Source organism: Cryptomeria japonica, chromosome 3 (genome assembly GCF_030272615.1).
Source record: "Cryptomeria japonica chromosome 3, Sugi_1.0, whole genome shotgun sequence".
In the NCBI taxonomy this organism is placed as follows: Eukaryota; Viridiplantae; Streptophyta; class Pinopsida; order Cupressales; family Cupressaceae; genus Cryptomeria; species Cryptomeria japonica.
The window spans coordinates 898,821,073-898,831,182 of NC_081407.1; positions in this window are offsets into that span (position 1 = coordinate 898,821,073).

The following is a 10,110-nucleotide window of genomic DNA, read 5'->3' on the forward strand; positions in this document are numbered from 1 at the left end:
TGAGGCAAGATTGCGCTATGCTCCTTAGATGCACTAAACCTCCGTCTCGCAACATTCCTAAAGCCGAAATTCTTGCCTACAACAATCTTATGAGTAATAATGACTTAATTATTTGCAAATCCGACAAGGGTAATGCCACAGTCATTATGAATAAGCAAGACTACGCTACCAAAATGTTGGATCTTCTCTCTAATGCTAAAAGCTACAAGATTCTCTCCCACAACCCTTGCTCCAAAATCATCAAAAAAGTCAAATCGGCGGTGTCATGCTTCACCTTTGATGATGACACTAAGAGGCGACTTTTGCCTTCTAAAGAAGTCACCCCTCGCATCTATGGGGTTCCGAAAATTCACAAAGAAGGCATTCCATTGAGACCCATTGTTGATACCATAGGTTCCCCCACTTACAATTTAGCCTCTTTCCTTGCTAAACTAATCTCTCCTTTGGTGGGAATTCCACTCTTTCGTCAAGGATTCCTCTCATTTTATCCAAATTATCAAGGACACTAAAGTGGATAATAATGACATCTTAGTGAGCTTTGACGTTCTCCCCCTCAGAGAATGAGGTGGAAAAGACAACCTCAGAGGAGGCTTCAAGAAGGCACTTGGGTGGGGAGCTCGAGATGGGAGGAGACGTGATCTCGCAACATGAAGATCAGGAGCGTAATGAAGAAGCAGAAGAGGATTCATAGCAGGACAAGAAGATATAATGGCAAGACGTAATGGGAGGGGCTCAAGGCATGATATGCCTGGAGAAGAAATCAAAACAATTAATGACATCAGAAAAAACTTGATGTGAGTGGTTGGCATAGGAGCACGTACCTGGCCAAACTGGGGGCAAGCCGTTGAGAGGTGATCGTTGGCAGCCATGAGACTACGAGTGGACGTTGGGCTTGGCCTGCTCATTGGGAGTATGGCCAGCGTTGTGTTCGCTGGAACTGCCTCAAACAACACATCTCTGTAAGGAAGGCACAACCTCATTGCAAAATTCCACGATGGGAGACACGAGCTTGTTAGTGGAAGATGGCGAGGAGAAGATGAAACAATGGGAGGAGCCATTTGGTGGGTTAAGGTTGGGGGTAGAAGATGAGCGACTACAACCGAGGTGCTTATGTTGTAAAGCCAAGAACATTTTTTTTGGTCAATAGTGAGATTGTTTCTTTATTTGAGCTTTGCTTAAGATCTATAGGTCATAGTCGATCTTGTCATGGAACATTTTGAGGATATGGCCCTCCAGTCTTTCCCCCTTAAGCCACATTGGTGGAAGCGTTATGTTGATGACACCAATGTTTGTTGGCCTCATGGCCTACACAAATTGGAAGAATTTCATGCTCACATCAACAACATAGTTGCTTGCATTTTCTTCACCAAGGAGCTTGAATCTAATAACCAGTTGTCATTCCTTGACATCTTTCTCATCAAAAAACCTGATGACAACCTTGGTCGTCGTGTGTATCGCAAGGCTACACATACAGACCTATATATCGTCGTCGCATCCCACCACCACCCTAACCAAAAAGTGGGTATTCTCAAAACCCTGGCCCTGAGAACCTACCTGATTTGTGATGAAGAATACTTATGTTAGGAGTTATTCCATCTTCGCCAAGTCTTTAGGTTGAATGGATATTCTAACAAACAATTATCCGAGGCCCTCGACCATGCCAAATCTTACTTATTTTCCAATTTTAACTCCAGATCTTCCCCCCCTTTGCTTACTCTATGTGCCACTCTTCCTTATGTTGAAGGCATCTCTCGGAGAATCTCTAAAATCCTTATGAAAAGAGGTCTTTGAGCGGCATTCAAACCTCTTTTTATGCTAAGGAATAGGATTCCCTCCCCCCCCCCCTCCCCCCCGAAGACTCCAAGGATGTTCTTTCTGAATCGAGTGTCTACAAGGTGGTTTATTCGTGTGGAGTTCCTTACATAGGTGAAACAGGCCGCTCCTTTTTACACCAGATTTAAAGAACATAGTGCTGACATCAAGCATGACCGGGTCCATAAATCAGACACCATATTTGTCTGGAAAATGCTCAGATCATTTCCAAGGAGGACAACTACAAGAGGAAACTAAAGGAGGCCATAGAAATCAGCAACCACCCCATCAACCTCAATCGTGATGAGGGATGGGGTTTAAGTCTCTCTTAGCTGCCTCTTCTTTCTACCTTTAGCAACCCCCATCGTCCTCCTACTTGATCCCCTATGTTGCCCCCTTGGTCATTTTCTTCCCCCTTCCTTTCCCCATCTTGTCTTCCTATCCTTGTCTTTGTACCCTCTTGCCCCCCTTTCATTTCGTCCTCTCCTTTTAAGCCTCCCCTTTCATTTCTTCTTCTCATGGTTCTCCTTCCCACTAGGTTCCCACTCTTGCCTTCTTCGTCTTGTTTCTCTTTTTAACTTTTTTGGCCTCTTCCCCCCTTTTGTCCTAGTTTTGTTGCTTTTTTAGTTATTAGCTCTTGACTTCAAGTTTGGGAAATTCTCTTGTCCTTGACTTATTTCTTTTCAATTTAGTTGTTTGTCTTGCTTTCTCTAGTCTTGTGTTTTTATTATTCTTTATTTATATTTTTATATTTCTCTCTCTCTCTCTCTCTCTCTCTCTCTCTCTCTCTCTCTCTCTCACACACACACACACACACACACACACACACACATATATATCACACACATATACTATATTATTATTTTATTTATAAGTTTATTCATTTTTTTTTATGGTTTGGTTTTTTCTCTCTGCTTGAGGTTCTTTTTTAATTCATTGGTCTTGTTTTTTATTCCTCTTTTTTCCTCTTGTCAATCTTTTTTCTTGGGATTTTTTCCTCACTTTTTAGCTGCTTTTTCCTCTCCTCATTCTTTGTGTTTTTGTCTTTCTCTTCTCCATTTCCTTCAAATACACCCTAGGATTGGTGTGTCTGCAATTTACCATCTATCATATCCTTGCATTCTCTGAGCATCCTGAGGATGGATCACAGAATGTGATCTGAAACAATGTATAAAAAGACACACAATCAAAACCATAAGCAACTACAAGAATATTAATATGGATTGTGGAAACTTGATCATTTAAAATAATATTAGCTTTTCATTACCATAATGTATTATAAGCAAATTAGTATTGAAATTATATTCTTGAATTATTTTATTTTTTTAGAGATAAATATATTTTATTCTAGTTTAGAAATATATTTGATTTAAAAAAAAATCACATTCTACAAAAATAAAATTGAAAATTACATGGCAGACACACATGAGACCTTTGCTAATGGCACAAGGGCATCATTGAATCTTTTGAGTATATACAATCATATTAAAAATAAAAACTACATGGCCAACATAAAATGATTATATTAAAAGACATTAAATAGTGGAAACAAAGGGTAAAGTGTAATGGTGTGAGTATGTTAATAAAAGTTCTTACCTTTTTTATCTTAGATGTGATAGTGATTTACATGTCAAAATATTTAACATAATAATAAACATACTATTAATATTTAATAATAAATATAAATATATGTAGTACAAATGAAATGATTTTTTAATTTTTGGTAAATTGTTTTTGTTCTTGTAAACACAATTTAAAATAAAAAATAAATAATGAATTTTGTGGAAAAATTTGAGAAAATAATACTTGAATTATAAAAAAATTTAGAGTAAATTTAGAGTTGTCATGAGTTAAATATAGTGGATCTAAATTAGGTATTCTTTTAGTTTATTTGATTATAATTGCATGAGAAAAACTAAATTGAAATATTTTGTTTTTGATTAAAAAACAACATTAACTAGGGCACCGACTCTTGAACATAGAGACTATTGACAGTACAATAACAACAACCAAAAACAAGGGTGCAGATCCAAAAAACAACTAGGGTGTTGACCCATAACAACAACCCAGCTAAATGAGCAAATTCCAAACAACAAGATCAAATAGGCAAACTCAAATCACATTGCATGAAGTCCACAAAGGCATATGTGGGGCTCACTCTAGTGGTCCAACCTTAGCTAAGAAACTTATGAGGATTGGTTACTTTTGGCCTACAATAGAAAATGACTCAACAATTTGTCAAGAAATACAAGCAATGTCAGATTCATGGAGACCTAATTGATGCACCAACATAGGAACTTCAATCGATTGTTGCTCTATGGCTCTTTTGTCAATAGGGACTTGATCTCGTGGGTAAGATTCACCCTCCATCATCCAACAACCATAAATTTACTATCATAGCCACTGAGTATTTCACAAAGTGGATTGACGTCGTCCCTCTCATTCAAATCACCCATAAGTAGATTGCAACTTTCATCCTCAATTACATCATTTGTTGATACGATGTTCCCATTTCCATCGTCATAGATAATGGACGTCCCTTCAAAAATCAGCATGTTCATGAGCTTTGTGATCAATTACATATCCACCACCACTTTTTCACTCCATACTACACCCAAGATAACGGTCAAGTTGAGGCGTTAAACAAAATTATTCTCCTAATCCTTATAAAGAGAGTCCATGACACTAGCCACAACTGACACATCTAACTGAATCTTGCACTATGGGCTTATCGCACAAGTGTTCACACACCCACTGAAGCTACTCCCTATTCACTTGTCTATGGTGACGAACCCGTCTTTCCCATTGAGGTCGAGTTACCTTCTTTATAGGTCTCCTTACGTGATCCTATCAGTGACGAAGACTACATGGTCTCCCACTTGCAGGATTTGGAATTGGTAAATGAGCGTTGACAAAATGCATTCAATCACCTGAAAGCATATCAACAACGCATGAGTAGTTATAATTGCAACGTAAAACCTCACACATTTGAGGTGGGTGACTTGGTTCTAAGAGAAAACCCCAAAAATCAACAAGATGGAGAGAAAAGGGGCAAGTTTGAGCCAAATTGGCTCAGGCCTTACGTCATCACCACAATTTATGGCTCAGGTGCATATGAGTTATCAATACCATAAGAATAACCATTGGATGATCCTATCAACAACATGCACCTTTGTAGGTTCTATACATAGCTTTTCAAATAATCCTATTGAAAAATTCAAAAAAAATAAAATTTGTCACTTTGGTGAAAACTTGACAAATAATTGTGACACAAAAAAATTAAAAAATGATAAAAAAAGAGAAAGATAAATAAATTTGTCCAATAGTGAAAACCACTTTGGTGGCGCCCTAGGTAAGTACCATGGTGAAAACCGAGTTACCAACCCCATGTGTAGGGAGTTTTGCTCCTCCCTCCTTTAGAACTTAGTTTCACCCTTTCACTTTTCACACACTCACAACCTATCATTCCATAATAAACTTGTCCATCCCCATCGTGGCTTGTTATTGATCTATTTAAGATCGGTTTGTCATCCATAATAAACCCCTTTCCACCCTTTCTTTTCACCCATGATAAATCAGGTCCTTCCTGTAACTGGGAGCATATCCTAAATCTAGTGATGAAAGTGGATCCTTGGTATTATCTATTTTGAGGAGCATCATCTTTTCATTCCTTCCTTCTTTTCATGCACAATTTGTAATAAAAGATCACTTGCATCGCGAATCCTCAACAGAGTTTACTTTAGTGGCGAATATTCGCCAATGGCGAATTTTTCACGTCGACCATGTCGGAAATGGCAAATATTTTGTACCGCCTTGGGGTGGCCATGTCGCCAGAACATTATCATTTTCCGTCGAAGTCACGACCCAATCGCCATATGTTTTATGCACTTAAATGTTTCTATGCGATGATTTCGCCAATACAATATATGGTGGACACACGGTAAATTTAATTGTTTTGCCTACACTCTCCAAGGTTGCCTTAATAGATGACCTTAATTCGCCTATAGGCATGTGAAGATTTGTTATCCAGGGGGACCCAATTCACCTGACATCTTATCGACGCGTGTCTCCATTCACCCCAACTTTCACCAACTATATTGTATTCGCCTATTATTTGGACAACCTATAATTGCCTTGAAAATTACATGTCATGTTATAGTTACGCGGGATTCGCCAAATATTTGTATTCCATAGAAAATTCCCGCGGAATTCGCCATATAAGGATTGGTATAAAATTTAAATACATGCAAAGATCAGATCTATCTCAACACAATCTGGTGGGTTCTAGGCTTTGAATTCTGATCAATAGCGAAGTTTCAAACCAAGGAAAATCATTGTTGTTGACTGCACTGGCGACTGCTAGTGACCTAAAGCCTAAAGGTGAGCGATCATATTTTTGAAGTGTTATATTATGCATTATAGTCTATTATTGCTTCTTCAACAAATTGATATTTTTTTGGCAGCCTTTATTTTGTTGGAGATGTCGAACAAGAAGAGGGGTAGGAAACCTGAATGTGGGGAAGGCTAGGAGAGGCCAACAAAAAGCAGAACGTTGTCTTCGTACTTTGACATTGGTAAAGATTGTGGTGAAAATTGGGAAGGTACATCATCACAAGTACAAGTACAAAATTCACCACCTGCACCACATGTTGAAGACGACGGCGAACCTGATATCTCAGATCACGATGATCTTGAAGAAGATTATATGGTAGATACCCAAGTTAGCCGGAATGATATAATCGACTTGGGTGATGATGCCATTGATGATAATGCACGGAAGGGGAAAAGAAAAGCCATATAAAAAAAAGGGTGAACCACAATCAAAAAAGGATCGGGAGTGGGATATGTCAGTGAGGAATTTTCAAATTAATTGGGCATCAAAGTATCCATTCATTGAACCAGTGGAGAATCCAATTGAAGGCGAGCCTCCAATAGAATGCAGGTGTAAGATTTGCACTTGGAAACATAACAAGGAAATTAGGTTGCAGCTAAAATTTGACACCATAGAAAAGCATATGGGTAAAGTTTATGAAAAACAAATGATAGATGGGGTTGAAAAATCAGTGATAAGATGGAAAACAAAGGAGGAATGTAAGCATGTGAGGAATGCCGAAGAGTATTATTTTCATGAGAAATTACAGACGAAGCCTGTTGAAGTTAAAGGTTCTATTGAATATTTTTCTGGAAAAGCAATGCAAATAGAACAACTGAGAAAAGTTGTTCAGTTAAGCATTGTTTTTCATATTTTGAGCAGAGGGTGTGCTATGATAGATTTCCCATCAATTAGTGGTTTATTACACTTTTTGAAAGTTCCTAACTATCCTAATAGACACTGGTCAGTAAACAGTGGATGGGAATGGGCAAGTTGTCTTGCTGAGGTTGAAAAAGAAGATGTACAGGAAAAAATAAGAGAGTCAAACTTCATTGCACTTTCTTTAGATGAAGTTACAGCAATAGACAATACTTCATGGGTATGCATGCATGTTTATACTATAGAGAATCATACCCGCCAACCTCATCTACTATCTGTTGCTAAAATGAAGGAGAGTGCGATAGCGGAAAATTTATTTCAACTAGTAAAGATAAGTTTAATTGAATATGGAGGTATGGATGACATGACGGTAGCCAAAAAAATTGGTTTGTGTTGGAGCAGATGGAGCTTCAGTAATGCAAGGTCACAGGAATGGTCTTTGTACAAAGATTGAAACTTCATTTGCACCGTACATTACTGCAATTCACTGCATGGCTCACAAAATGAATCTAGCTTTTGGAATTGTGAGCAAGTTTGCTTCGGTTAAAAAAATTGAAATTTTAATCAGAGAGCTCTACTCACACTTCTGTCGAAGTCCCAAGCGATTTATGGAATTTCAACACTTTGCTGATGGATTAACTGATGGGAACAAGCTTCTCAAGGATAATGATACCAAATGGATCTCTTTGGATGGTCCAATGCATCGAGTGTTTTTAAAATATCCATCCTTGATTGGACTATTTCACACAACTCGCGACGAATCAGATCAACCGAAATTTCCCGAACTTCTTGGCAGGTTAAGTAATTTAGAGACACTCTTAACTTTAGCAGCTCTTCTGCCCATGCTAGAGGAAATGAGGAATATTATGAAGGTTGCCCAAAAAAGAGCTCTGTATATTGCAGAATATGCTACGCTCCATAAGATGACATGCATGACCCTCGACAATCTCTATCAAAATCAACCAACACTATCTGATGAAAAATTTGTTAAGTGGTGGACACTCACAGATTTGAACAATCCTGATAACTTTTTACAAATCGATGCAGACAAGGAGGTATGTGCCAATGTATGGGGAGTTGAGATACCAATGCACTTCTATGCCACGGTCGACCCCGAGGAACCAGGAAAGCGCCCCAGGAAGAAACTAGCAAGAGTTACAAAGGAAGATTTCGACAAGATTGTTGAGACTGTAACTACTTCTGTGAAGAAAATTGCATATGATCTTTCCTCACAAATTAGAAGCAGATTCCCTCCTGACAACCTACTCGAAGCCATGTCTATTGTGTTTCCTCATTATTGGAGCCTCAACATTGCATCTGATTTTCGAAGTAAGCTACTAACTTTGATAAAACAATTTTGCATATCCAGAGAATTGAATGGAGTAACTATAAATGGAATATTAGACGAAACTCATATTCAAGAGCAATCATCTCGTTTTGCATATACTATGAAAGAACAATATACGAAAATGGAAAACCCCCGCGAAGAGGGATCAATAACAAGACTTTGGAAATATATAGCTGAGAACGTAGCCTTGCGTGATTGAATGTTAGAATATGTGAAGTTTGTTGATTTATGTCTTACCATGATATTGGGTTCTGTGGAAGATGAGAGAGTTTTCAGTGCTTTGGGGTTCCTAAAATCAAAGCTAAGAAACAAACTAGACAAAAATTTGGAAAATTGCTTGAGGCTCTATACATCTAGGTATGATGTCCACACTTTTCCTTACAATAGGGCACTACAAATCTGGAGGTCCAAATGTGAAAGAAGAGGTTTGGGCAACACTTCAAACGAAAGTGCCAGTGGGACTACTAGACCTACTGGTAGCATTGAGATGCAGTTCGGCGAAGATATGCAGACTCAGACTCAGAGTGAAGAAACCACAGACAAGAATCAAGAAAGCACTGAATTTGACGAGGATGAATGGCAATTGTAAGATATTGGTATTTATTAATCTTATTACTATATCTCATCATTCATATTACAAAAGCATATTACTTTTTGCAATTAGAACTTAATATTGATTTGTAATTGTATTTTTCAACTTTCTATTTCCATATTTAAAATAGCATAATAAAAAAAAAACATAATGTGTTTATTGATACAGAGATGTTTATTGTTTATTTATACATGTTTGAGTCTCAAATTTGTGTGATACATTTCAGAACCATATGATACAATTCATTCAATAGTAATACACATGTCGAGAAGTTAGATTTTCATTAATTGTTTCAAAATATAACAATATGATACAATTCATTCAATAGTAATACACCAATCTGTGTGATTCTCCATGCCAATTGCAAAAGTGAATACAAAGTTTCAGAACCCTTTGCAAATGACCCTGAATTCCTTTTTATAGAAACAAGGGAGCAACAACAACTTCAGGTCGAATTGCAAGTTTGCAACATGTGAACACTGAACATCAAAATCACAAACTCAGCACAGATTTATATGGCCATCACAGACCGTATTAGCAATTTAACATCTGCTACATGTTTGATGTCTCCTGTTCAAAAAACAGAGTTCAAAATTAAATATTAATTCACGCCATGACAAATTAAACATAGATAATAACAGTGCCTAAAACCTACTAATCAGAAATAGAGAAATGCATAAATCTTAAAGCAAGGAGAATTTGAGAATACAAATTTACTGGCTGAAGTTTTGCACTGTGCATCATAGATTCATAGGTTGGATTAGCAAAATAGTAATAGTGAGTGCATCATAGATGCATAGGCTGGATTAGCAAAATAGCAAACAGAAAAAATATAAAACCTTGAAATTAAGAATAAAAGAAGAAAATTGTGCAATACATACTATGATTCTTAAGAATTTTGTGCTAGTTTTTGTAGGGTGCTCCACTCTTCGTCTGATGGAAGGTCAATATTTTGTAAACTATGGAAAGTCAACTCCAACTTCGTCAACATTCCATATTTAGAAGATTTACTTGACATCACTGTTTCATCCAATACCGAATTTAGAGTTGTAAATGGTTGGATGGATTCCAGAAAGCTTTTGGGAGTTGTGTCCTTTGGAAGCAAGT